This window comes from Corapipo altera, unplaced genomic scaffold, assembly GCF_003945725.1.
Source record: "Corapipo altera isolate COAL_440 unplaced genomic scaffold, ASM394572v1 23, whole genome shotgun sequence".
NCBI classification, from domain to species: domain Eukaryota; kingdom Metazoa; phylum Chordata; class Aves; order Passeriformes; family Pipridae; genus Corapipo; species Corapipo altera.
In genome coordinates this window covers 17788915-17814035 of record NW_020884878.1, presented here as the reverse complement: position 1 = coordinate 17814035, position 25121 = coordinate 17788915, and the positions used below count along the sequence as shown (strand labels likewise).

The 25121-nt window shown below is 39.4% G+C and overlaps 1 long non-coding RNA gene across 1 annotated transcript in view; it reads right to left on the bottom strand.

Annotated features, from left to right (window-relative positions):
* The window catches only part of LOC113944502, a 7552-nt gene extending 2376 nt beyond the window's left edge, over nt 1-5176 (bottom strand). Inside the window, exons 1-2 of the long non-coding RNA XR_003526711.1 lie at nt 5049-5176; nt 4106-4169 (exon numbers count right to left, since the gene is read on the bottom strand). This is a non-coding gene — a long non-coding RNA (uncharacterized LOC113944502). The remainder of the gene's footprint in view (nt 1-4105; nt 4170-5048) is intronic.
* Between the last annotated feature and the right edge of the window lie 19945 nt (nt 5177-25121).

The window sequence follows — 25121 nt, the reverse complement described above, 5'->3', positions numbered from 1 at the left end:
AAAGGAAAGGAAAGGAAAGAAAAGAAAAGAAAAGAAAAGAAAAGAAAAGAAAAGAAAAGAAAAGAAAAGAAAAGAAAAGAAAAGAAAAGAAAAGAAAAGAAAGAAAAGAGAAAGAAAGAAAGAAAGAAGAAAGGAAGGAAGGAAAGAGAATGAAAGAAAAAGGAAAAAGCCCTGACACTATCTTAAGTTATTTCACACGGCATAACCTCCTTTTCCTCTGTAACTAGGCCATCTGAAAAGACCAAAAGCACTTTTTCTCCAAAACCCCGTTATAAATGCTGATTAACATTGGTTTTGAAAGAAGGATGATATGGACAGAGGATAATGGTGAGAATAGAAGAGGGAGAGCAGTTTCTTTTATTAGCACATATCAAGATGAGCTATGGGGAGAAACCAAAAGGAAAAAAAAGATCGTTTACTTTCTTTACAAAGACTGTTGGTAAAATTCCTAAGGGAGACTAAGTGCCAAAATTGTCTGTCTTGGTGTATTACTTTTAGACACTACTGCCTGGGTGAATTAAGTCAAATCTTCAAGCAGCAGCCAAAGATAGCTGCAAGCTGAAAAAGAGGCACTAGATTTCCTTGTTTTGTGGAGAAACTCGTGAATTTGTGGAGATTGTCTTTGCTCCAGGGTTTTTTTCATTTGTCTCTTTTTCACCTTCTGGGCTATTTTTACTATTTTATATTTGGCATTATAAATGTTTTTTGTAATGGGAAGGCAAAGTAAGAAGCAATTGTTCAGAAAAACAGAAAAGTAAAAAAATGAGATTACATCCATGTATTCCATATCTATTTCTATGTATACATACATGTGAGACATGTATACATATGTATGCAAGTAATATCAGTATTTTTCATTACTCTGTTCTCCAAAAGACATTATTCAGTAAAAGATAATAAACAGCTCTTGAACAGTGGAATATAGAATAGTGAAAACAGTTTACTGAAATTGATGATGCTGGATTGAACCAAACCTTCCCTTTGGAATTAGTGCCAGACATAGTTTTCCTGAACCCTGTCCAACTGCCTGAGCGACAGACAATTTTCATTCTATTTGTGCTAAAGGCTTATGACTAGTGCTGGAAAATGAAGCCCTTGCCCTTGATCTCAGTGCAGATTAAAAAAAAAAAAAAAAAAGGCAGAACTGTGCCAATTTGTTTCCTCTGCCAATAGAAGCCCTTGTGCTTTGGGTAATGCAAAACAATAAAAAGTTCACATGAAGACTCTCCATTGAAAGAAAACCCACCAAGAGCCATGTATCTTTGCTACATTCATCAGCCAGTTTCTGAGATTCTCACAATGTCAGCAAAATGCAGAGGGTAAGGACAGAAAATATTTACCAGCCAGCAATACTGTTTTCTAGTTCACGTCTCACTGCTATGCATTTGGTAATGATTGCTAAAAAATATCTCCACTGTAAATAACCACACTCTCCCTTCTGCTAACACTAATCTCCCCACACTCAGGTACTGCATGTAGATTTAGGGCTGTGCAGCCCCTGTTGTCCAAGCTGATTCTATTTCTAAGGGATGAAATACCCATTTGACATATACACCCTGAGTTATAAACAGTGGCTATACTGTAGTCCTGTCAGCCAGCTAATCTCCGATTGCTTTTCCCTAGATTATTAATAAAATTAGAATCCCAAGCAGAAGGCGTTTGCTTTCATTGTACAGTCTGCACTTGTGACATGGTACATGTGGAAAATTTTGAGTGCACTGCAGTGAATGGTCTGGGGGTTAGTTTTTAGCTTCCGCTAAGTACCTGGCAGGCTGCCACGGCTGAAGGATTCTGGGAACTGAAAGGCTCCCAAGTACAAACTGCCAGCATTAAGCAGTCCTGACAGCTCTGCTCCTTCCACACTTGGCAGCAGTTCAAAGTGCTCTTTCATTTGAAAGGCTGGAAGGCTGCCATGTGCAATGCAGATTTGCTGTGCCTGCTCTCATAAGGAACTGATAAATGCCGTTGCTGTTGCCATGGGGACAGGAGGCTATCAGAATGGCCTTGTGATCTGCAGCCTCTCAGCTCTGCAGGGTTTTTTTTTTTTCCGTTTTTTTTTCTTCCCTGAGATGGTGAAATAAATGTTCTAGAGAAGGTTAACTCTTGAAGGACAGGAAGCGCTGGTTTGAAAGGACAGGGTGAGCATCTGTCAGTGGCTCCTCCGAAGTGCTGGGAACAAGATTAACACATACCTGCCAACAGTGCCTATTTGGGAAGGACTGGCCCCAGGGTTGGGTTTTTTTGAAGGCCAGGAGGGAGGGAGGAAGGAGAAAAGACCTCCTTCTCCCCACTCAGTCCCTTCAGATTTCTCTTCCAGCTCAGAATCTCTCAACACAATTAAAAAGCTATCCCCTTTCTTCCCTTCACTATGCCTACATACAGTTTTCAGATGCTGGTGGAAATGAATTAATTTACCACTGGATCTTGTAACATGCCCAATGCCTTTAGCTATCATTAACATCACTGGACAGCTAGCAGGATTAGACCCGTTTTGTGGACTCTGTGTGTGGTAAAAGTGAGTAAAAAGAAAGAACAGTGTGATGTAAGACTGCATGTTTAAGAGCGATCTTAGTGACGATGCAAGTCCTGAGAGTGAATCTCAGCTTGTCCTAGTTCCCAAGATTAAAGTAAACACACCCTTGAGCTATGCACAGTCTGTGTGTGTGTATAAATGAGTGTGCACATCTACTTCTGTAGAGGTGTAGAAAAAATACAGGCAGACAATATTTTAGCCAGAATTTATACCACTTTCCCTAAGTCGTCTTTTTTTTTACTTGTTATTTCTTTCCATCTCCGCTACAGCAATAAATTTGCATTCCCTAAAGACATTTTGCTGCAGTCCAGTAAACTGAATTCTGTTTAACCACGGCAAAGTCAGAGCATGACATCATAGTGGGGAACAATGGAGTGCATCACTGCTCTCTCCCTCACCATGCAGCAAACTTCAGGGCAGCATTTAAAGAGATCGATATGGGCATGTGTCTATGTTTACAGGCACATATAAAATGCAACAAGCACTCAGACAGTGACATAAAACAGCAAAGATAAAGTATTGGGGGAATTTTATTTATATACTTGAGTGTTAGCAGTCTGAGAGCTTTTTTCAAAACCAGGAAAAAAATCAACCACCCTCCACATGAACAAATTCCCCCTTCCTTCTCTAAACATAAGTCTCTGCCTTTCAGAATTGTATACTTTTATCTTTCCAATATATGTGAATGGTATTATATGAAATGAAACATTAAAACTGAATAAACAGAATTTCAAACCAAATTCAACAAATAATCTGGTTAACCACTTGATGGTTAACCTGTAGCTTTTTAAAATAAACAGCACCACTCTTTCTTATTTTAGTTTCACTTCACTTTGATGTCACGTATTTTTTTACTGTATTCATTGTTTTAAAGCTTTTTGGTTGTGAATGGGTTACTCAAAAGTTTGAATGAAGAAAGTAGTCATTTGAAAAACATACAAGGCAGAATGTTTAAGAAGTAACACAGAAATACACGCTATATGTGTGTCTATACACACATACACACACACACATACCTTTTACCTTTTCTGAATTCTCTTTTAGTTTATGTTTTCAAACAACTTAAAGCATCTGTGATACTGAGTTTTGTATCTGACATCCAATCCTGCTGGTTAAAACAATCTGCATATGCAAATCGAGATAAAAGCTCTCTATATATGTGCAAAGTAATTTCAAAATTACAAACAAGGCTGCATTTCACAAGCCTTTTTACCATAATGAGCTAGGCCAAGGAAATATTTTTTCCTGACTGCTTGGGATTATTACTATTTTTTTAAATTAGGAAAAGAGTGAAGTTAACTGTAATTCTACTGTAATTTCTTTACCTGATTCTCTCTGGGTTCTTGCCTATGGTTGTCATGGTAATTTGATATTTCTGGCTGGCTCTCTACACATTCTGTTTGTCTCACTGGATTTCCTGATTATTCAGAAAACTCCTTTAAAAAACCCTCCCATTTCTCCCCCTCTGCCCCCATTCTGGGCTTAGTCCTGCTTTTTTCATTCCTTTAGCATAGAGGAATGTGTGTTATTTTGCTACAAATCTACTAAGGGGAAACTGTTTGCTCCACTTACCTGAAAATGGAGATAATGAGATAAGCATACATACTAGAGCTCTTCGTATATTATCTTCCATAGTCTATGACAGGGGATAGAGAGGAAATGTGGAAAGATAACTGCATGTAGATTTCTTGTAAAGTACTTGGATCTTAATCCTATAGATATTATTTAGGGTTTAACTGCTGCATTTCTGACAGCAGAAACATGTATTTAACTGTTGCCTTTTCAAATGTGACAGACACATTTGTACCTGGAGCGAGAGAGTTAGAACATATTCTCTTTATGTGACAGAATAGAAACATTATTTTTATTCAGGGGTTCAGGTGACAACTTATGCCAGAAGAAACAAACTGATCATGCTTTCAATGCACCAGAGAAACTCAAAGAAAAATGCACACAGCTAAGTAATATTTAGCTCCAGTGTGTAGTTACAAAAGGTTTATGTAATTGATATGTGCATATTTTCAAAGCACTCAATATTAGATTATGTATACAAAAATATATACATACATATTAGAGATGTATACATAATATATATGTATGAAGGTACATACACTTGCTTTTTTGAGGGCAGTGGTTCTTCCCTAGGCACTACATGATTTTGTGATGAAAGCATGGAGCTACCATATGTACCTATAGTTCATTTAAATAATTTGATGGAGTATTACACCTCATTACCTTTGCCTAGTCCTTGTACATTTAGCCTCTTTGCTCTTCAAGAACAGGTATGTATTTTACTGCTCTGGTCAATGCCTCATACAACTACACTGAAATCATTAGGGTCTCAAACAATTGTTTCAAGGCGAGTAATTCACCACCATTATGAGTCATAACTGAAACTACAGTCCAATTTATTACAATTTAGATCCAGTAATTTCCACTATACACTGCCTTTCCAATGTATCAATGAAATCTCTAATCCCCCTGGATTAAAAGTATCTGTATCAACTAAAAGTACCTGTATCAATGAAATCTACAAATTCTTTTGTGTGGCCTCTTTTGCTTACTTCTTCTTTCTTTTTCTCGTACTGGAAAGCACATTTGAGATTCCTTACTAAGTCCTTTTGATGGCAACATGCTGTGGAATCTGCTAAACTCAGTAAGCATTCCAGCTGTGACAGTCCATAATCTAGGACATCAGTGACATCATCTGACTGCCTGTGACATTGCCCTGTGAATTGCAAGATTAGGCAAGGTTGCTCTTGGTGTCACAGGTAGTATATGACATGTGACTGCAATGTTCACGCTTGATTTTAACTGTGAAAATGCTACTAAAATAACCCCTTGTACCTATAAATTTATTTGGATCTTTTTTCAACTGTACAAATCTTATTTTCTTCTGACTGTGATTTTCAAATTTGCATTTTCAGTAAAATAAAAATGACATATTTTATCCAATTCCTATGTAGGGTAATAAAGCAGCAATGAACGCATTTTCTCTTATGTGCTAAAACTCACATATTTCCCACTGCTACTCAGCAGAAGAAAAGATTTCAGTAAATCCCGTGTAGGACATCAAACGTTAAAACATTCTTAAATTTACTTTAAACTCCTATTTATTTTTGTATTTCTACAATGTAGACACTGCAGAAGCTCAACAGACCGTATTATACTTAGGAGAAAAATTATGGCCTCTCTCTTCTGAAAAGAAGACTGAGCAAGGCAATGGTCTATTTTACATTCTGCTAACACCTAATTATTTTTACAAAACATATCCAGTAGCATTTATTGTTTGAGCAATCATAAATATTTACAAAGAAATTATAGTCTTTAAAGAAACCTATATGCTGATGGTTTTTTCGTTTTTTAGAATGTTGTTTGTTTACATACCTGCTAATTCTTAAAATTCAGTAATCTGTAGTGATCTTACTTTTATTTGTGAAAATTAGCAAAATCTTGCTCCACAAATTATCAAGGCTTTGTCATGCAACTGTAATAGCTCAGCTATTTCTTTTTAAAAGTCAGTGTGCTCTAGTCCATTTTTTTATTACTGTTATCTTTAGTTCTATGAAGCCTTGGAGCATTTCCCAGTCTGGATCTATACAAACTTTCCCAGGAAAATGTATAAAGACCCTGTGTTCTGCTTTACTCTGTGCTCGCAGTGCCTATGTACTTTTGGTGAGCTAGGTCTTTGAAGACCTAGCCCATGCTTGGAGTCCAGTCAGGCCAAAATATTTAGCAATTGAGATATTTTATGATCCAGAATCTCTTTTAAACAAAGGTGTGGTTTAGCAGGACTGGCTGCTTCTGACCTCTTTCAGCCTCGTATTATTGCAGCTGCTATGATGTAAGGCTGAGTATGGTAGAGCTAAAGTAGCTGAGGCTCAGGGAAAGATGCTGAGAACAGCTGTTTTACTGTAAACATTAACAAGGGTTTGACTTCATTTGCAAGCTGGGAGCATTCACAGTTTCTGCACAAATAATATTTCAGGAATTTGTTCTAGATGTTCAGGGCACAAGGAAAGAAAATTATCCCTTCTATACATTACTGCAGCTTTGAATGAATCAAATTCTCTGCAGAGAGATGCATCCCATTAAAATCAACAGGGAATTTTTCACATTAATACACAGCTTCACACAGACGATACAGACATACACACAGGAAAAGAAGCAATACTTATCTGCTTTAGCTATTTCTAAAGCTTCTCTCACATTGGTATCTAAGTGCCAATTAGATACCAAAAATACTCAGTTGTAGCAGACACTGATGTCTGCTGATTACTATGGAGCTACAAACAGATTCCTATCCAAGAGGGCAGAGAGGGATTTGAATGCTTTCCCCTTAGCTCAGTGCTGCAATTCATGGATGTTAGGAAACAAATTTCAGACCTCATTTCCTTCATTACATTCTCGAGGTTGCTTATTCTGAAGCGAGTGAAAAATTTCAGTCAGAGTGACCTTTGGAGGGAGCGGGGGACATTCACTGACATCACACACATCTGCACGTGCACACACAGACATACGGGCCAGATCCTTCAGACACTGAAATCTATTTTTTTGCCACATTATCAGCACAATGGAGTCTGCAAGGCAGCTCAGCCAGCTACTTGCGCATCAGCCAGTGCAGATACGACAAAGCCTCAGCTGGTCTGCAGCCACTGCAAGGACTGCAATGGCTCTTCCTTTCCTGAGTCCTTGTGAAAGACATACAGTTTAAAAATGGCTGAGCCGAGCCTAGTTTTCATGGATCTCTAGTTACCAGACTAGTTTCTTGGGTCCAGTGGTAGCCAGTGCAAAATTCAGTAGCTCTGCTGGTGTTACAGTTTACACAAGGGAACACACTGTCAGGGAGACCAGACCCAGGATGATGCAAGGATGGCTTAAAGCTGCCTTTTCACCACCCTCTCTGAAGCCTGCCAAGACCTGCTTGGCCAAAGCTTGGAGCCTGGGCAACAGTCCCTATTTACAGACTCCTTCTAGAAACTCCCCATATTAAATATAAAGCTGTATAAATCCTCACTATCTTCCCCATTTGTTATTATTATGGTTTACAGGATAAGTAGCATAAACTGGTCAGCCCTTTGATAAAAAACTAAGGCAAACTTGGAATCCAGAAAGGCTTGTTAAAATTCATCACTTTCAGTGAAAATCTTGAAGGTGTGCCTGTGCTGTTGGATGTGGACCCGATTGGATATCTGACCTTTCTAATGTTCCCAGGACATTTACCACAAATCTAGAAGTACCAAATTTATTATATCTCTAAAATGCAAAGCTAGTTATCTATATTCTGTTCTTAAACTGTTTGTGTTTATGCAGAATAAGGAGAGGTTTTTGGTCTCTGTCCTCTTTTATGGTATTAATCTATTGTGCAGTGAAACAGCTATTGTCTCCTCCTCCAGAGTGGCTGTGTTTCTTCAGGTCATGATTTGGCTTTTGTTTTGAGATGAAATAATATAAAACTCTGTCTACCTGGTACAGCTTCCCTTGCATCCCTGTATATAGTGGAAAATAAAAATATTCTTAGTGCCATTTATTCCTGACCTCAGGCATCTTCAAATCTCCAATTAAAATTTCACCATCCATGTGTGATAATGGAGGCTTTGAAATGCACCTGGAAACATATCTCCCCTTCTTTCCATTCTTTCCTCTGACAGGATTTCAGACCTCTGGAACTACATCTGTTGTGAGTTACCTTTCCCTATCATACTTTTTATTGTACAAATGTTCAAAAAACTACCTAGTTGTTTGCTTAGATCTTGTAACCAAAACAAGGCCCCATCCTCTCCTCTTTCACTGCTCGTGCCTATAATTTCTTCTCAAGCTGAATGCTGAATGGGGCTAAAGCCAGCGTACTATTATGTTTGGAACCAGGTTCAATCCAGGAAAATTATACAAATGAACCTGGGAAATAAGCTGCAGCTTGAAAAAGTAATAAAGCATGTTACAGTGCTCATATGTAACTGGAGATGGAGGAGTCGCTTCCAGAACAGGGACTGGAAAGGACATACTGGCACCTGTGTAATTTCTGAACTACTGAAGAAAAATTCTTTCCTCTCTGTCTTGGCAAGCCCAGAGATCAGATGAGATGCTGCAGCCTGGCCAAAAGAGAGACTGCTCTGGCACTACAGAAAACTCTTCTATAGCCAATTCTTCCTGTGCTAGTAGCTCTTCTTACCACCTCAAAAATGCTCCCTGAAACACCAGCCCAAGGTCAGTTTCTACAATTTGATGAAACGTCTGTCACCACCATGAAAACAATTCAAGCAAAAGAGCGTGATGAGACACCTCACAGCACTGGGCCACCAAAGAGTAACCCTGCTCTAGGCTGGCAGCACACATTCAGGTCGCTGTATCAGGGCATGGTGATTCTGAAGGGCACTGAATGCTCTTTCCCAAAGCTCCCTGAGAAAACTAGGTCCCAGTGTTTGGGAATTGTCTTGAAATTCCCCATTAAACATCCCTGTAAATTGAAACATTTGGTCTGTGGTCCGTTCCCATTTACTAATCCCACCTAGAAGCCTTCTTGTCTACAAAACTGGCAGACACACGCAGCCGTCCACCAGGAAGCAGGTGAAACCAACAAACTTGATAACTCCCAGCACTAGCCCACACTGTTTTTCCTCTGTTAAAAACAGGACTGTCAAAGTATTTAGAGATCTGAAAGAGGCTGACCTCTAAGCATACAATCCAATACTACTGATTCACAATCCAAATTATAAATAGTTTTTTACAAATTTTACCCATTCCTCGATTTGTCAGAAATATCACCTCATTTCTTAAATAAGACACTATATTTGAAAATCAGTCCATCCCTTCTGGCCCTCACTGCTGTCCTGCAACTCATGTGTCATCACCACAGCCCACTTACCAATGTCCTTCACACCAGTGAGACATCTCTGGTCATGAAGAACTGCACTCCTTCCTACTGCTCCCTGTCAGAATGCTGAACCAGTCAGGTTTAAGGAAATCACTGCAAAACTGTAGAAGTTTAAGTCAGAAACTGAACTCCCAAAAAGCCAATCATATGGAAAATGTTCTGGTTTTTTTTTTTTTTAAAAAAGAAGGGGGGAAGATTCCTGTGATTTTCCTCAAACATTTTCCAAAGTCAGTTTTTCTCCAAATATAATCCAAAACTTCATCTGGAAGGTGTGTGTTTATTCCAATCCAGGCAGACTTTGGGGAAATGCATAAAACTGTATCACAAATGTTTTTGATTAGAAAAACAACTCCAATCTAGCTTGTTATCTGAAAATAGGCGTAGTCAAGCTTCTGTAATGGGAAAATGGTTGCATTCTGTATCAGGTCAAAACAAAAAATGTACCCAAGTTAAAGTCTGACTTGATTTTTGAAACTTTTAATTTTAAAGCTATTTGGAAGAGCCAAAAGAATAATGGAGCACTTGTAAGAAGAAATAAAAAAAAAATATCAGTGCCAAATACACTGGGAAGGGAAATATAATGGAAAAAGTGTATCTCTGAAATAGACTTTTGAGGTGACGGCCTGAAGATCAGGTCCAATATGGGAATTAGTTACCCAGCACTTCAACCCTGAGTGCTGAAGTGAAAGGTACTGGTTCCTAAAGGGGAGTTCAGAACCTCTTGTTCTGTGTTCAGATTTCCTATACAGAGCATGGGAAAAATTAGGCACCTCTGAGTATGGTATCCAAAACATCTGTTTCTGCATTTTATCCAGTGACTATTTATATGAAATATTTAAGAAACAGCCTTGAAAGCTGGGAAGGGAATCTAAGCCTCTCTCTGCCAGATGGGTGCCTTAACCAGTACAGTCATGCTTTCTCTTATGCTTTCTCTGCTCTGTGTGACTCCCCTTCTCTCTCTCTGGCCCAATGAACTTAAATTACTTTCTGCAGCATGGCACAGTTTCAATAGGAAGGGTGGAGAGTGCCTGCCTTCAAAACAGCTTGCAGTCTGGTGGTCAGGCTGCTCTCCTGGGACATGTGAGTCGGAGTCTCCTCACGCACAGAACATTCTTGTGCTCACAGACAGGAAACAGTGAGGGTGCATTTGAGAACTTACCTTTTTTTATGTAATCTCTAGCTGCTATTATACAGATAATAAAAGGAAATATTTAACAATAACCATGAGAATTACCGACACTTATAGACACCTTTAATCTTTGAGATTCCAAAGCAAACAACTGAGTTATGCTGAAGCAAGTTTGCCCTTTGGACCTCACAGAAGCACACAAGAATGTAGAAATGGGCTTTGCTGTACTTCTTAAAATGTTGCAATGCATGTTTTTTTGTGAGCTAGATCAACTTTGTAGGCTCAGACAGAAGAAAATTCTGCTTGCACAGTATCCATTTCTGTCCACTCTATGGAGACTCACTAACACCATTTCAGCTTTAATCTCCTTCAGCTCCTTCTGCTTTCCTAGAGCAAAAGTACAATAGTTGTATTTAAGCACAGTGCAGGACCTCAGAGGGGTAAGTCATACCCACAGGTATGTACATTTGAGTCACATTGTTTCCTATCAGTTTATCATCTCCTGGGGCATCCTGCAAGCAGCAGTGCACAAGCTTAGGCTAGGAGATGAAGAAAACTTCAACTTGTTATTGAAAGTGCAGGGAAGAGCTTGAAGGAAGCAGAAAATAATAAAGCATGTTGGATTTTGGCCAAGACAGTAAGAATGAACAATCTGACTTCCATCAGGGATCTACCATAACTACAACTATGGCCAGTTGCCTGCCAGGTTGTCGGTTTCACATGGATTTGACAGCTTTGCAGGTTGGTCCACTTTGAATCTACTTTAATTCTTACTATATTTAAACAAAAGAAAATGAGGAGGAATTTCTCAGTCTGCCCAGCACAGCTCCTGCTGGCAGTGCTCCACAGAGCTCATAGAACAGTAGGAAGGGAACTTTCCAGAATATGGATGGCTCTTTTTTCAGCCAAACCAACACTTGCTGCTCAGATAATGACAGCCAGTCAGTCCCAGGCTGTCTCTGTGCTGCAGCCAGCCAGGAGTCCTAGCAGTGCAGATCCTATTTCCAGGGCTACTCCATCATCCCTCCAGCTCCTGCACTTACATGAGATGCACTTATAATGGCCCCGTGCTGTGCCTCCATTTGAGTCAGCCTTTCTGTGCCAATTGCTGTGTGTTAGCAGACCTTGTATACTGCATGAATGAGACAAACCTATCCCAGTTTCTAGTCTTTTGACTCAGGAAGTTTACGCAATGCAGGAAGTTATGGTTTCCCAAGTCCTTTCCATAAATAGTGTCTTTGGTGAGCATTTGGCTCTTCTATGACCCAATTGAATCCTGGGCAGTTAGAATATAAATAATTACATGTCTGTATTTAAATGTTTTGCTGAATCTGGGCCTAAAGAAGATGTATTTAAAAGATAAAAAGGTTCACAAAATCATGGATTCAGAACCTTTGTGCACACCTTAAAAAATTAAGAACAAATGATATTTTTCCAATAGCTTTATCAACACTCTACATCAATTCCTTCCTTTTCCTATTTAAATGTAGAGTATTTAAGACTTGTAAAATGTGTACTTTTACTTTAGAGTTTGCTCTAATTTTTGCTTTTGTATTGTTTTTCCATACAAATGTATGTGGTTTTCAATTTTATGCATTAAGGGTGACTAGTTTTGGCTATGATAAAGGAGGACCTCTTTCAAAAGACTTCCCTTTGTCAGCAAAACACCTCTAGCACAGGACAGGGGAGAAAAAGGAATGTGACCTATTCTGCGTCAACCAGATTACATCCTAAAACCTTGGCATGTGTTCTTCTTTTTGCCCAATTCACACAAATTCCTACAACTCTATCTTAATATGGCATTAAAGATTTTGAGTAATTAGATGTTGAATAGAACTCAGTTTGTCTCTCACAAGCAAACACACAGAGACACACATATGTAGTGTCTTTCTCACCACCTGTAATTATGAGTCTTTATCATAACATTTTCACCTTTAAAAAAGTAGTAGAATATACAGCATGTGGAGACTATTTTAACTTATAATTTATTTTTCTCTGCCAATGGCTACACTGGGAAAAGACACATTCTATTTACATCTTTGTTAGGCATGTTATTTTGTATACCTGGGTCATGTGACATGGGCTGCACACGCTATTCCACCCGAGGACCTTTTGAGAAGACAAGTTGTGCCTACGCTCCCTGAGCATGCACTGAATGAGCAGGTAAGAACAACAGCAGAGAGCTACACTCTGGGTCTGCCTCCTAGGAGCACCAATCCCTGTAGCATGTGTTCCACTTGGACTCATTGGCCTCACACATAGCCCAAGTGTATAAGCAGGACTTCAGCCAGCACTGTCCATCAGCTTCTGCTTTGCAACTTTGACACATGCACATGATGCCTCTCGCTGCAACTTCTGCTGCTGCTGTTGTTGGTTTGGATGGGATCAGACTTTGAAGAACTAACTTGGATACAGTGGGATGGGACACAATGGTTCTCAATGACCAGAGTTTGGGGCTGCAGGCCTCTCCCTCACCCTCGACAAAGGGAGACCATTCTGTTTAGAATAGACCACCTCTGCTATTTATCACCAGCTTACTCCTATAGCAGAGCCAATCAAATACAGATCTCTTCTCCAGCAAATATTGGAAGAGAGAGGAAGATGAGCATGCAATAGGAGGACTGCTTCACATTCTACAGGAGGATAAGCAGCGACTCCACCACTTTAGATAAGGAGTCACTCTGTGAAAACAATTGGAGCCTGCCCAGCAGTACGATGGGCTTTATCCTCATGTTGATAAGCACTGTAATATGCTCGCAAAGCCTGAACATTCCTGACTCCAGTAACCAGCTTTGCAGTGATAAAAAAGTTAATGATCAGCTGGCCAGCTCAGATGTGCCTCAGGTCCACCGTACCCAAATGGTGTGGAACACTGTTGCCCTGAGATCATAAGGCAGTTTCCCAGAAAGTATGCTCACAGGGAAGGGGGCCAAGGGATTAGGTAATTGTGCCTGGCAGAGAAGGCCTTTGACAAAGTTATTCAGAAGAGATTTCACTTCCTGACCTACAGAATCTTGCTGAGTACAAGGACATCATGACACAGCGTACCCATTGAACATGAGATTCCTGTGTTTTCTGCATTAGGATATTGATTACATTTTGATCAGTGCTATCTATCTTGTACTCTCCTGGTCATGCTGTCCTACCAGACAGGGTGGCGAACATGAGTATTTCATCAAGCACTAAACTCCTGATGGGTAGAAGATAAATGAGCTTTCGATCAACTCATCAAGGCTACCGTGCCCTCCAGAACTTCTATACTGGGGCCCAAGAGAGCCGTTCCATTCAGAATGGATGCTGCAGATACAGTCCTACATAGCAACATCTCAAAAGCTAGCATCAGTGTAGGTAGTGAGTCTAGCTTCTTGATGGGGAGACAAGTCTGAGAAACCATCAGAGCTTATTTTAGAACAGAACTCACAGTATGCTCAGAAAGTTCAAATAGGGGTAAAAGGCTACTACCAGTGGTCATTTATCTTCCCCATTTCTCTTAGCCACTCCTTTCACCCCTCATTTTCCCTCATGACCCAGTCCTTCAGCCCCTCATGACTGATGTCTTATTTCCCAGGAATGTCCATGGGCTTTAGGCCCCAAAAAAAGAAGCCAAAGGCTTGTTAGTGTGATTTTCCACTGGGTTATGTGCATTTGGTAGGAGCTCCCTCTTACTCTGCTGGACAAGCTTCTCTCCTGTCAATACAGTGCCTCTCTGGGCACTGTAGGGAGTTTCTCCCTCTACACAGGATGCCTATTTCAGAGTAAACACAAAGACCCAGGAAGGTGAGGGGAACATAACATAAAGAAAGTGCCAGCACCTAAAAATTCTGAAAAACGTAAGAGAACACATTATTGTAGCTTGTTACATTGCAAAAAAAGCCCAAACAGAGCAAAAAACTACTTATTCTCAGCAAACAAAGTAATTGAGGATTTGGGCACTAATAAGAATATAGCAGAAAGTTTGAGGGTCATGTAGAGACATATTAACATGACGAAAAGGGACAGAAATACCTTTACATTTTGCTATCTCTTCTCCTGTCAATTCCTGCTTCTCACTGTCCACCAGGAAGATGCCAAGTTTGTGTGGAAGCATCTAGACTAGTAAGGCCAGAACACTTGTCAGGATATCTCTGGAGACATGAAACTTGATAATGTCTAGCACAGGTTGAATCTGTACTGTTTGCCTATAAACCAAAGCAAGTTTTTCCTGCCCCAAGACCCATTTACTTTCCCCTTTAGCAGAAAAGCTCAGCATAAATTAAGCTTGTATTTTGTGAAGATGGATGAGGGATGAGGACATCAGCATGAAACAGGGGTGCATAGTATACAGATACACACAAAATAGAACAGGGCATCTCTAGTTTTAGCATAGTCAGGTAAACTATGCTCTTGCCTGCGTCAGGTAAACCTTAATATTTCTGGTTAAGCCCAGAACTTCTCAAAAATATTAATAAATGTCCAGATTTTCCTCTTCAAAAAACTGTCACATTAACTGGCAGATCATCAGTTTCTGATTGAAATAGTCCAGTGTTGATACAATTAGAAAATCAATTATATTTCTAATTAGAGGGAATATATGCTAACTGTATTAAATAAGAACTTCTACTCAAAGACAGAAAACAAGTTAGTATTTTGTTCAAAATTTAGAACTTTTGAAAATCCCACCTAATATGGGTAATAATACTGTGTACTGCAACAGAGATTCCAAACAGCTTTTTACAGTATAAAGGAGCTGCCACTATACCTATTTTTAAAATTCAGTTGATTTAGTGTCTTTGAATAAGCTGACAATAAAACACTTAATGATCAACAGCACTACATAAATGGTAGTTAACTAGAGAAGATAGAAACTGATGGAAATTGCAAGATAAAATGATTCAATTTTACATTTGGCATATGAGGATTTTTTTCCAGCCAACTACCAAAATAAGTAAATTGTTTTGTTATGGGCCTATGTTTCATACAAAGGACTTCACAACTGTCACAGTTTGTTGTGGCTAAAAATGCTGAAAGGAGATGATCAAGATAAATTTTTGTGTTTTGAACACCCTTGCTAACAAAATCTACTATACTGAATCCAAAACCCCTTTAAAACATTATTTTTCAACAATTAGTCTGTTTAGGTTTTTTATTGATTTCCCTAAATATTGGCAGCAAAACGAAGCTGAGCTATGTCAGGGTTGTTTCTAATCAGTTGCACTTTCTGAGTCCTGTGTATCTATCTACATGTGTTCTCCCCACTAAGTTCTCAGATCTTACTAGGAAAGTTTTGCATTTGTCAAGAGCTGGTATAACAGAGTGTTAGTTACCTAACACTTGACATTATAAGGCCTTGGTTTAGTTGCTTGTAACTGTCAAACTTTAATAATTTGAATTTAAATTTTCTGTGCCATCTGCCTCAGGGTGATACATTTTACAATGTCAGCATAGATGTGTCTGTCTTTTCTGATTAATAACTTAGAGAAAATGATATTGTTTTGTCAATGCTAAAAAATTCTTGATTTCAGAAGGTTCGGTACTTTGATGCTTCAGAACGACAGACCAAATGCCAGACTAGCACTGGTAAAGAGAAATTTTTTTATGTTCCCTACATAATTTGTGCTGGTAAGGTGGAAAACAACCTGACATAATAAAGGCTACTGGCTATCTGTGTACACTCAGTACATATTAGAGGTTAGTACGTAAATTTGTTGATCATTTCATTCATACTGAGCATATCTTACTAAAGGCTGGGCTGAGCTGAGCTGACTGAGAGATCCTTTTCCAGATACAGGAGACAGACTGAAGTGAGTCAGAGCAGAGGGTCTGTAGCCATTAGGCACATTACACTATCACGACATGGCTTCCTTTGTCCCATAGTTCCTCAATTGTCAGAAAACAGCCATGAAATCCTTTTGCAAAGTGCTTGTCTCATTTTGCCTTTAGAGGCTGATTCTCATAAAGGATAGCTGCCTGTTGTTAAAGTCAGTTAGCTCAAATGGCAGAGGTCTGCACAAGCATATATAAGTTCCAGTTCTACTAATGGTTCATATGAGATTTAATGTGGTTCCACATGATGGAATTAACACAGGAAACTACACATAAAGAGATTATATTAAAAGAATATTATGGCTGCAAAGTCAATCACTTCAAAATTTAAAATGCTAAAATTCACACTACCATGAAATCTTAATTCATTCTTTTCTTGTTGTTCACATAGAGCACAAGATGAGCAACATGGTTAAAACTGTGGGTACTATCAGGTCCCAGGAAATCAGCTGCATTATTTGCCTTGTACTTAGCAGAAGATGCATACTTAATTGTTGTGCTGAAGAGAGTTGCAGCCTAAAAATAAAATTGCAGTGATACTGATGTTTTATTACCCATTCATGTACTATGTAAATATTTTGAAAAATAAAACCTAGTTTCATGAGTGATGAAAGTCTTCTCATCATCAAAGGTGCTTCACGATGGGTGAATTTAGGCCTTTTCCTTGTCTGTGTTTATCTCAAAGAGATAGAAAATAACTTTGTGTTTCTAGGAGTGTGTGACTGGTACACTCTGCTTAAGACTCCTGATAATATGGTTAGCATAACTAGCACCATTTTATAAGACAAAGTCATTCTCTATGACAGCATGAGTCATGTAGGAGCTCCCTTTCCCCTCATTATCAGGTCCTGAAGGTCTAACCCAAAACAAACAGATTTCTTCTTCCCCTCCCTGCCAGTGTCAAGATTCCTGGGCACCAGGCTGATTACTTCCTTCCTTACGGGCCTGGAAGGTCCCAGGTACCAAGCCAACCAGGCCCTGTTGATGATCCCATCACAGGACGGGGAAGCCTAACAGCACACAGAGCACTGTCTACAAAATCAAGCAGTTACAAGTCCTAAGTGAGGAACTTGAATCAGAACTGGTGATGGACAGTGAGAACTGTGACCTCCCCAAGGCCAGGCATGCCTCCACCATTGTTGCTTCCTCAGAGGACTGAGTAAGTGATTTGGATCCTTTATATGATTTTTTGAGTCTAGATTACAACAGTTATATTGATATGGCAAAATGTGTATTAAGAGCTGATCTGATCTGACCTGCAAAGGGTCTAGGTGATTAAAAATCATAAGTTGTGTTATAAATTCTGTGTTAAGCTATTTATAAATTGCACTACATTGATTCTGCTTGTAGAAATCCTGTGCGATTCTGATAAGAAATTCTGTGCTATATTAGCCATAATATTCTCTTAAGAAAAGTTTGTAACTACAACTTAGTGCCATCATCACTCTGCCGAGGGTCCCTAAAAGGGGATCTGTGTCAGGTGACAGTGTTTTAGTCCCATCAAAATTAGCAAAAAATTGTAATTATTGTGCTATGTAAAAATCAGCTTTATCACAAACAGAAGCCGAACTGTTAAATAAACTGCAAATTCACAATAGAAAAAAAGTGCAGATGCTAGGTTATATTTATACTCCGTACACAGCAGCTTAAACCCAGGAAAGTTCAGCTCTGACATGTAGTGACTTGGGCTTCATTTTCACCATTCTTGGTGTCACTTCTTCATGATGGAATTACAGCTTTCACTTACAGTGGTGATTATTGATTTTACATAAGTCTGCATGCAAATAACTAAACTGATAATTATGGCTTATACATGATTGATGAACATTAAAACCCAGCACCTCCTGAAGCTTTGAAATGTTTTTCTGTTAATGACATTACAATTGATCTTGAGTTGGTCATCTTAAGTTTGACTCTGTAATTTCTTCCATGTTGTTTTCATCTTACTCACTATTGAACAGACTAGCTGTTCATTGATTATTGCAGTAAGTTTTCCAAGGTTAAAATTCTGGGTTCCTCTTCTGATAAAATGGGCACTTTTTAAAATAACTCACTGTATTCCAATAAAAAATATACATATTGGAACAGCTCATTTTAGTTGCCTGACCCTCAAGGATTCGGTACCTTAGCTTCCTGTACTGTGCCAGAAGAAAATTAAATGCCCCAATCAGAATCTCCAAAAGGATTAGTGGTGAGCTGCACAAAGATGCATAATGGGAGAGAACTGTGAATGCTGTTGAACCCAGGACTCCCACCTTCAAGGTGAGAACTCGGAGTACCAGGTTAGCAAGTCCTGCCCTTTCTTGTCTGCCATTCTTCTGGAACTGTACATCTTGTGCTCCTTTCACCACAAAGGCATAGAGCCAACAGGAAGAAAAACACTGCCCTACTTCAACCAGTTTGTTAACTGTTAGGGCAGGCTCCCAGAGAGGAAGAAGATGGTATAATTGAACCTTCTTAAGCAAACCAAACTCAAGACCCCGAAGATTTCATTGTTAAGTGCTCTCACCACTGGCTCAGAAGGTAAGACAAGAACTCTAGCACAAGGTAAGATAATCACCATATGAAAGGTGACCCCTAAAATCTCATTTTAAGAAGAAATTAGTTGTGATTACTTGTAATTTTCAGTCCTAAAACAATTGCATAGTATAACAATCCATTGTTAAACAGTCACAATATTCCTACCCAGAAGTGGCAGTATTTTAGCCATGAACAAGCAGCCACCTGGGATATATGTAACTGGAAAAACAGGAGAGGATCTGATTATCTACGAAATATTTTGCTATCATCAGGATGAATGACAACAGGCGAAGGTAGTATTTTTTACCCAGAGTTTCATATATTGCTAGAACAAAACAGATAAATCATAATAATACATAACTTCCTTGTTCTTTCCTCTATGAGCAAAAGCAGACATTTACAATAGGCTTAGCTTTCCTGTCTGCCCAAGCAGAAGACAAAAAAATTGGCAGCTATGTGGATTTTTATTTTGTTCTATGATGCTTTTCTTATTAAAGTCATAAGCTCTCCCTTAAAAGAGTCCATAATAAATTCAACAGGTAATTTGTATTTGAGGTTTGGCTTTTCCCTTGCGACAATCTTTAACAGACACTTGCCTTTAAATTAACCGGGGGAATGACTGGCTACTAAGAGAGAGGCAGATACACTCTCTTAGTTGATATTTCCAGATAATTTATACCATTTTTTTTTTAATTTGAAAGGGCAGTAATTTTTTTTCGTTCACTTTTTTCCATTTCCCTTGGACTCTCTTTTCTATGAGCCATAATAATCAGAGAAGTGGATTGAGAGCTGTCGCATAGAGACAACCTCCCTCAGTACCTGCCCTGCATACTAATTAAGTGCTTCCAGTCTGCAGGCTGAGACATGGATTCAGTCTTTCAAGTCAGCCCAAGGCTGAAAATGAAAATGAAAAGCTATAAACCTCACTCAGCAGAATGGAAAGTACAAGGTTGCTGGGATATTGTATTGTGCAAGTTACATTCATGAATACAGTGAAAAGGACTAAAAGAATCTGCTGTGATAAAAAATGCAATGGATCGGGGGATTTCTTAGGAGAGCTAGGTATGGATCTGAATTCCAGCTACTGATATGCTTTCATGTCATCTGCAATATCTGCCATCTCATTGTTCACTCCATCTTTTATAAGTAACTGCTCAATATATAACACACAATAGGAGTACTTAGTACTGTACCTTGTGGCACCCCACTATTAACCTTTTGTCATGTGGAAAATCTAACAGTTCTGCCTTTTAACCTGCATCCAATTCATAAAAGTATTACCTCATATCTGTGATTTTAATAACCTCATTAGCTTAGTCTGAAGCTTTGCCTATGAGGTTAATGATAAGTGAAGGTATAACTCCTTTGCCCTATAGCATCCCTTCCTACTCTGAACTAACAGAGATCCAATGGGAAGATTGAAAATCTTGGGCAGCGAAGAGTTTCCTGTGAGATTTCTGTGCAAAGAAGCTCAGACTAGGCAAAGTTAAGGCTAACAGTAGGTACGAGTAGAGAATGCAGCCAGGGAGAGGTGAGGCACTGCCCTCACACACTGTATTACTTGGTTATTGAAGACTGAGTTTGCTTCGTCATTCAGAACCTAAGAAGAAGGAGAGATCTTGGTTATTTCCATTTTGTTTCAGTTGTGTCTGTCTCTTGCTCCTGGAAAATAAGCTATAGCTTCTCTGATTTTTAAGCAGAATCAGCTTGGGAATCAAGTATTCTCTTAAAGAAAAAGATGACATTTTTTTCCTTCCAGCAGGAAACATGGAAGAGCTCTGTTAATGTGCATGTTTACCGCAGATCCAGAAGACATACATCTCTTTTAATGAGCTGTTGACATACCAGAGCTAGGATAGAAACCTCCTCTCACCTCTGCTTAGAAGATGCTGTGGATGTCACAATTTCTAGGGACTCTTCTGAGTGTGAATCTGGCAAAGTGGACTGCCCTGCAACCAGAGATGCCATCTAGATAAGCCTATTCTGATGATGCTTGATTCCTAAAGCCCAGGATTGGATGTCCTCTTTTTTTTTTTCCTTTAAAGGGAAAAACTCTGTGAGAATGAGCACATTTCACCATGAAACTAATGCTATAAGAAGATCTGCCTGGTGCACAAAGGAGCATTATAGCCTGGCTGCCAGAAAAGGGAGCTGGTAAAAGTAAATGGTAGGCCACAGTGTACCAATTGCAAAGTTTTCTCTGTGTTAGCAGTTTTCTTCTGAGAAACATGGAAGTTCAAAAACAGTTCATTACCCTTTAAAGGTAAGGGAAGTAGGCAGAGCAATAGCCCCCTTGGCTTAACTGACAGCTTCTGAGTCTTCTCAAAACCAAAAGAGAAGCATACCGCAGATGGAAAGGCAAATACCAATTGAAAAGTACAAGGGCATTTCCAGGGCGGGCAGAGATGCAGTTAGAAAACCAAAATCTCAGCTTGAATTGAAATTTCCCAGAAATGTCAAAAACCACAAGAAAGGGTTCTTCAGGTATGTAAACAACAAGTAAAAAGAGAAAGAAAATATTGGCCCACTGTTAAACAGGAGAGATTAATTAGTCACCAACAACACTAAAAAGGAAGAGATTGTCAATACTTTCTTCACCACTGTCTTTACCAGCACTGTTGGGGCCCAGGCCTTGGGAACAAAAATCCAGGTTGATGCAAACACAAACCTACAATCAGTGAAGGAAAAGTTGGTATGTCAATTATAGGAGCTTGAACCCTGACAGTATCCACCCACAGGTAAGAGAGCTGGCTGATTTCATTGTGAGACCATTCTCCATAATCTTTGAGAAGTCGTGGAGACTAGGGAACATCCCAGAAGACTGGAAGAAGGCTAATGTCACCGCACCTACAAGAAGGCTTAAAGGAAGATCCAGGAAATTATAGGCCCATTAGTCTTACTTCAGTTCCTGGAAAAGTTATGAAACAAATTGTCCTGTGGGCTATCACAAGTTGGATAAAACGTGATTGGGAAAAGCAAGCATGGATTTACCATGGGCAAGTCACACTTGACAAACCTGATCACCTTCAACAACAAAGTAACCTGCTCAGTTGATGTGGGGTGAGCAGTCGACATCATCTACCTGGATTTCTCAAAGGCTTTTAATATGGTTTCCCACAGCCCCCTCCTAGAGAAACTTATGTGATCTGTGTGGTAGGTGGGGAATTGGCTGATGGGCAGCATCCAGAGGGTGATGGTAAATAGTTCCTTTTAAACCAGCAACCTGTCACATGTGGGGTTCCCCAGGGATCAATATTGGGCCCAACACTTTAATATCTCCATAAGTGACCCGAAAGATGGGATCGAGTGTACTCCAACAAAGTTTACCGCACAGGCTGGGATCTACTGGGCTGTGGACCAGCACAGTGGAAGGGGACCTGGGGGTCCTGGTGGACAAGCAGCTCAATCTGAGTGAGCAGTGTGCTGCTGCAGCAAAGAAAACCAACAGGATGCTGGTTTGCATCAACAAGGGCATCACTGGCAGAGGTAAAGAAGTCATTATTGCACTCTACTCAGTGCTTGTCTGGACACCTGGAATACTGTGCTTAGTTTTGGTCCCTCCTGTACAAAAAAAGATGTGGACAGCCTGAAGAGCGTCCAGAGAAGGGCCACAAACATGATCAAAGGACTGGGAAGCTGGCCATATGAGAAAAGGCTAAGAGAACTGGGTTTGTTCAGCTTGAGAAAAGAAGGCTTAGGGGAGACCTTATCATCATGTTCTGGTATTTAAAGGGTGGCTATAAAGAAGATGAAGACTCCATTTTTACAAAGTTCCGTGGAGAAGATGAGGGTCAATGAGTACAAATTAATCCTGGGGAGACTCCTATAGGACAAAAGAGGAAAATTTTTCACAATGAGAACAATCAACCATTGGAATAATCTCCCCAGGGAAGTGGTGGATTTCTCAGCATTGAACAGTTTAAGATTCAGCTAAACAGAGTGCTGGATCATCTTGTCTAGACCATCCTTTTGCCAAGAAAGGTTGGACAAGATAATCCTCAAGGTTCCCTTCCAATGTGGTATCCTATGACTCTATGATTCAAGAGTTGCTCTGGGTTTTTTGGATTGCAAACCAATCATGATTTTTGGAGCAGGCTAAAAGAACACCTCCATCAATGTATATTTGGTCAGTATTGGATCAAGTCTTTCATGTGTTGATGGAAAATGCACCAAATCCAAACGTCAAATGTTTATTTTGTACTTTAAACTCTCTTGTTCTGGTATAGATCATATCCAAAGTGCATATCATTCTTCAGTATAAAATTAACAAAATAATGCAACCTGTGTATTCTGTTGTGGACACAGCTTGATCTTCTGTCTACCCTAAATTTTAGAAGCTGTCCAAGCACATGTAAACTAGAGCCCTTTTGAGATCCCAGGTGGCCTCTGTCAAGGGAAGAATTTGAAACGGCAAAAGAAAGTCTTAACTTGATGGTGATTCTTCAAGTAATAAGTTTCCCAGAAGGCATGAACTACCTGGCTGTAAAAATGATATCTAATAAGTAAGTTTTCTAGATATCTAATGCACCTGCAGACATTACCAACTAAGATAAGATAAAACCATTGCCAAGCATTTAATAATAGCCTAAGGACTAATGAAGATCTGAAGGATTCCAACTTGAAAGGCAATGGTCACAGCCCCCCAAGAACATGATGTACTTTCTTGTTTTACTGAGATATAGATGGAAATGATTCAAAGGCCTAGAGACCGAAATCTATCCTGCATGTTGAAAGGATGGATTACTGTCCTCTAGTAAAGCATGCAGAATTTCCTTCTACTGAGGTATTTGTCCTAATTGCAGAGATTCAAATCCAGTATATATATTGAGTGTGCATGTGTTTGGAAAAAGAATACAGAAATTGAAACTCTTCCTCCTGGCAATGTCTTCTATGATTCACATTTTCACAATGGGCAAGTTTTACTCTTCCAGGGTTTTTTCATGAACAGAGCAGAAGGGGACAAGACTTTGTTTCTGCTTCTAGTCAGAATCATCACTCTTTCGAGCCTTTCAAACCAAATGGCCCAAAGAAAACACAAGACAAAGGATCATCATAAGTAGAGAAATAAAACCATCTCCTCTCTAGATTTAGATCTCTCATTCATATTAGTAAGTATAAATATATCTATATTCAACTTTGTCTTTAACTTTGGATATCAGGGGCAATTTTGATTTATTTTTGAAGGGGGCAGAAGAGAGAGTGGCAAGAGGGGTATTGTTTTTTGCATTCTCCCTTGATTAGGACTGGCAGATTCTTGTGGTCTTTGCAAGTAGTCAGTTCCTAAAAGAGGACTGCTAACTACAGTCACTCCCAGAACTGAAAAGATTTCCAGCAAAAGCCAAATTTCATTCAAGCCCTGAAAACAGGCTGTGAACTCTGTGGCTTTCAGCTCTTCCCAAAACTTGCCTGCCTTGAGCTGAAGAGATCTCAGTGAATCCAGTTTCTCAGATGAACAGAAAAGGAATTCTTATCTCTCTCTTTAAATTCCTACACTAGCCCAATCTCATTACCAAAGTATGACTGAGTAATGTCTTCAGAGACAAACCACCATGCCTAAAGACCATCAGCAGCACAAAATATCAAAGAAACCTTCAGGAAATATTTAGGCACCTCCTTAGCTTTCCTTGAGCAATTCCAGATACTTCTGAAACCAAGAGTCAGCCATGAACCACAGTGAGTCTGTGTCTGACCATAACTTCTCAATACTTGGCAGTTACAAGTACTGAGAGAGCCAAAGAATAAACCTTTCCTCCAAACATGTTCAATTGTTTGGACACTGTCTCTAGGGGCCGATGACACTTCTCTCAGCTTTAGACTTGCAGTCTTGCAGCCAAACCCACAATAAGACAGGGTAGGATGCAGGAAATAAATCAGATGCCACCCTTTTCTGGAAATTTTTTCTTCAGCTATTTGGCAACATTGTTAGCTTTGTGGACCGGAAGGTTGTTAGACTGAACAACTCAAGAGACAGGGAAAGGAACAAATTTCATCACTGGAATTGCTATGCATTCCTTCCCCTCTTCTCCCACCCACTTTAATATCTATTATCTCTCCTTTAGGGCTTTTTTTAATTGTCTCTGAAAAAGCTACATGAATGGTTGGATGAGGAGACAGTACTGGATGATATCTGTGCCACCGCATTTAGATGAATCTTTAATGAATGAAATCTTTAATGAATCTTTAATGTTTAGAATATGAACGAAGATTGCTATTAACATTTTCTTGCCCAAAGCAGTTGTTTGCCTAGTTCTCCCACAAATTCT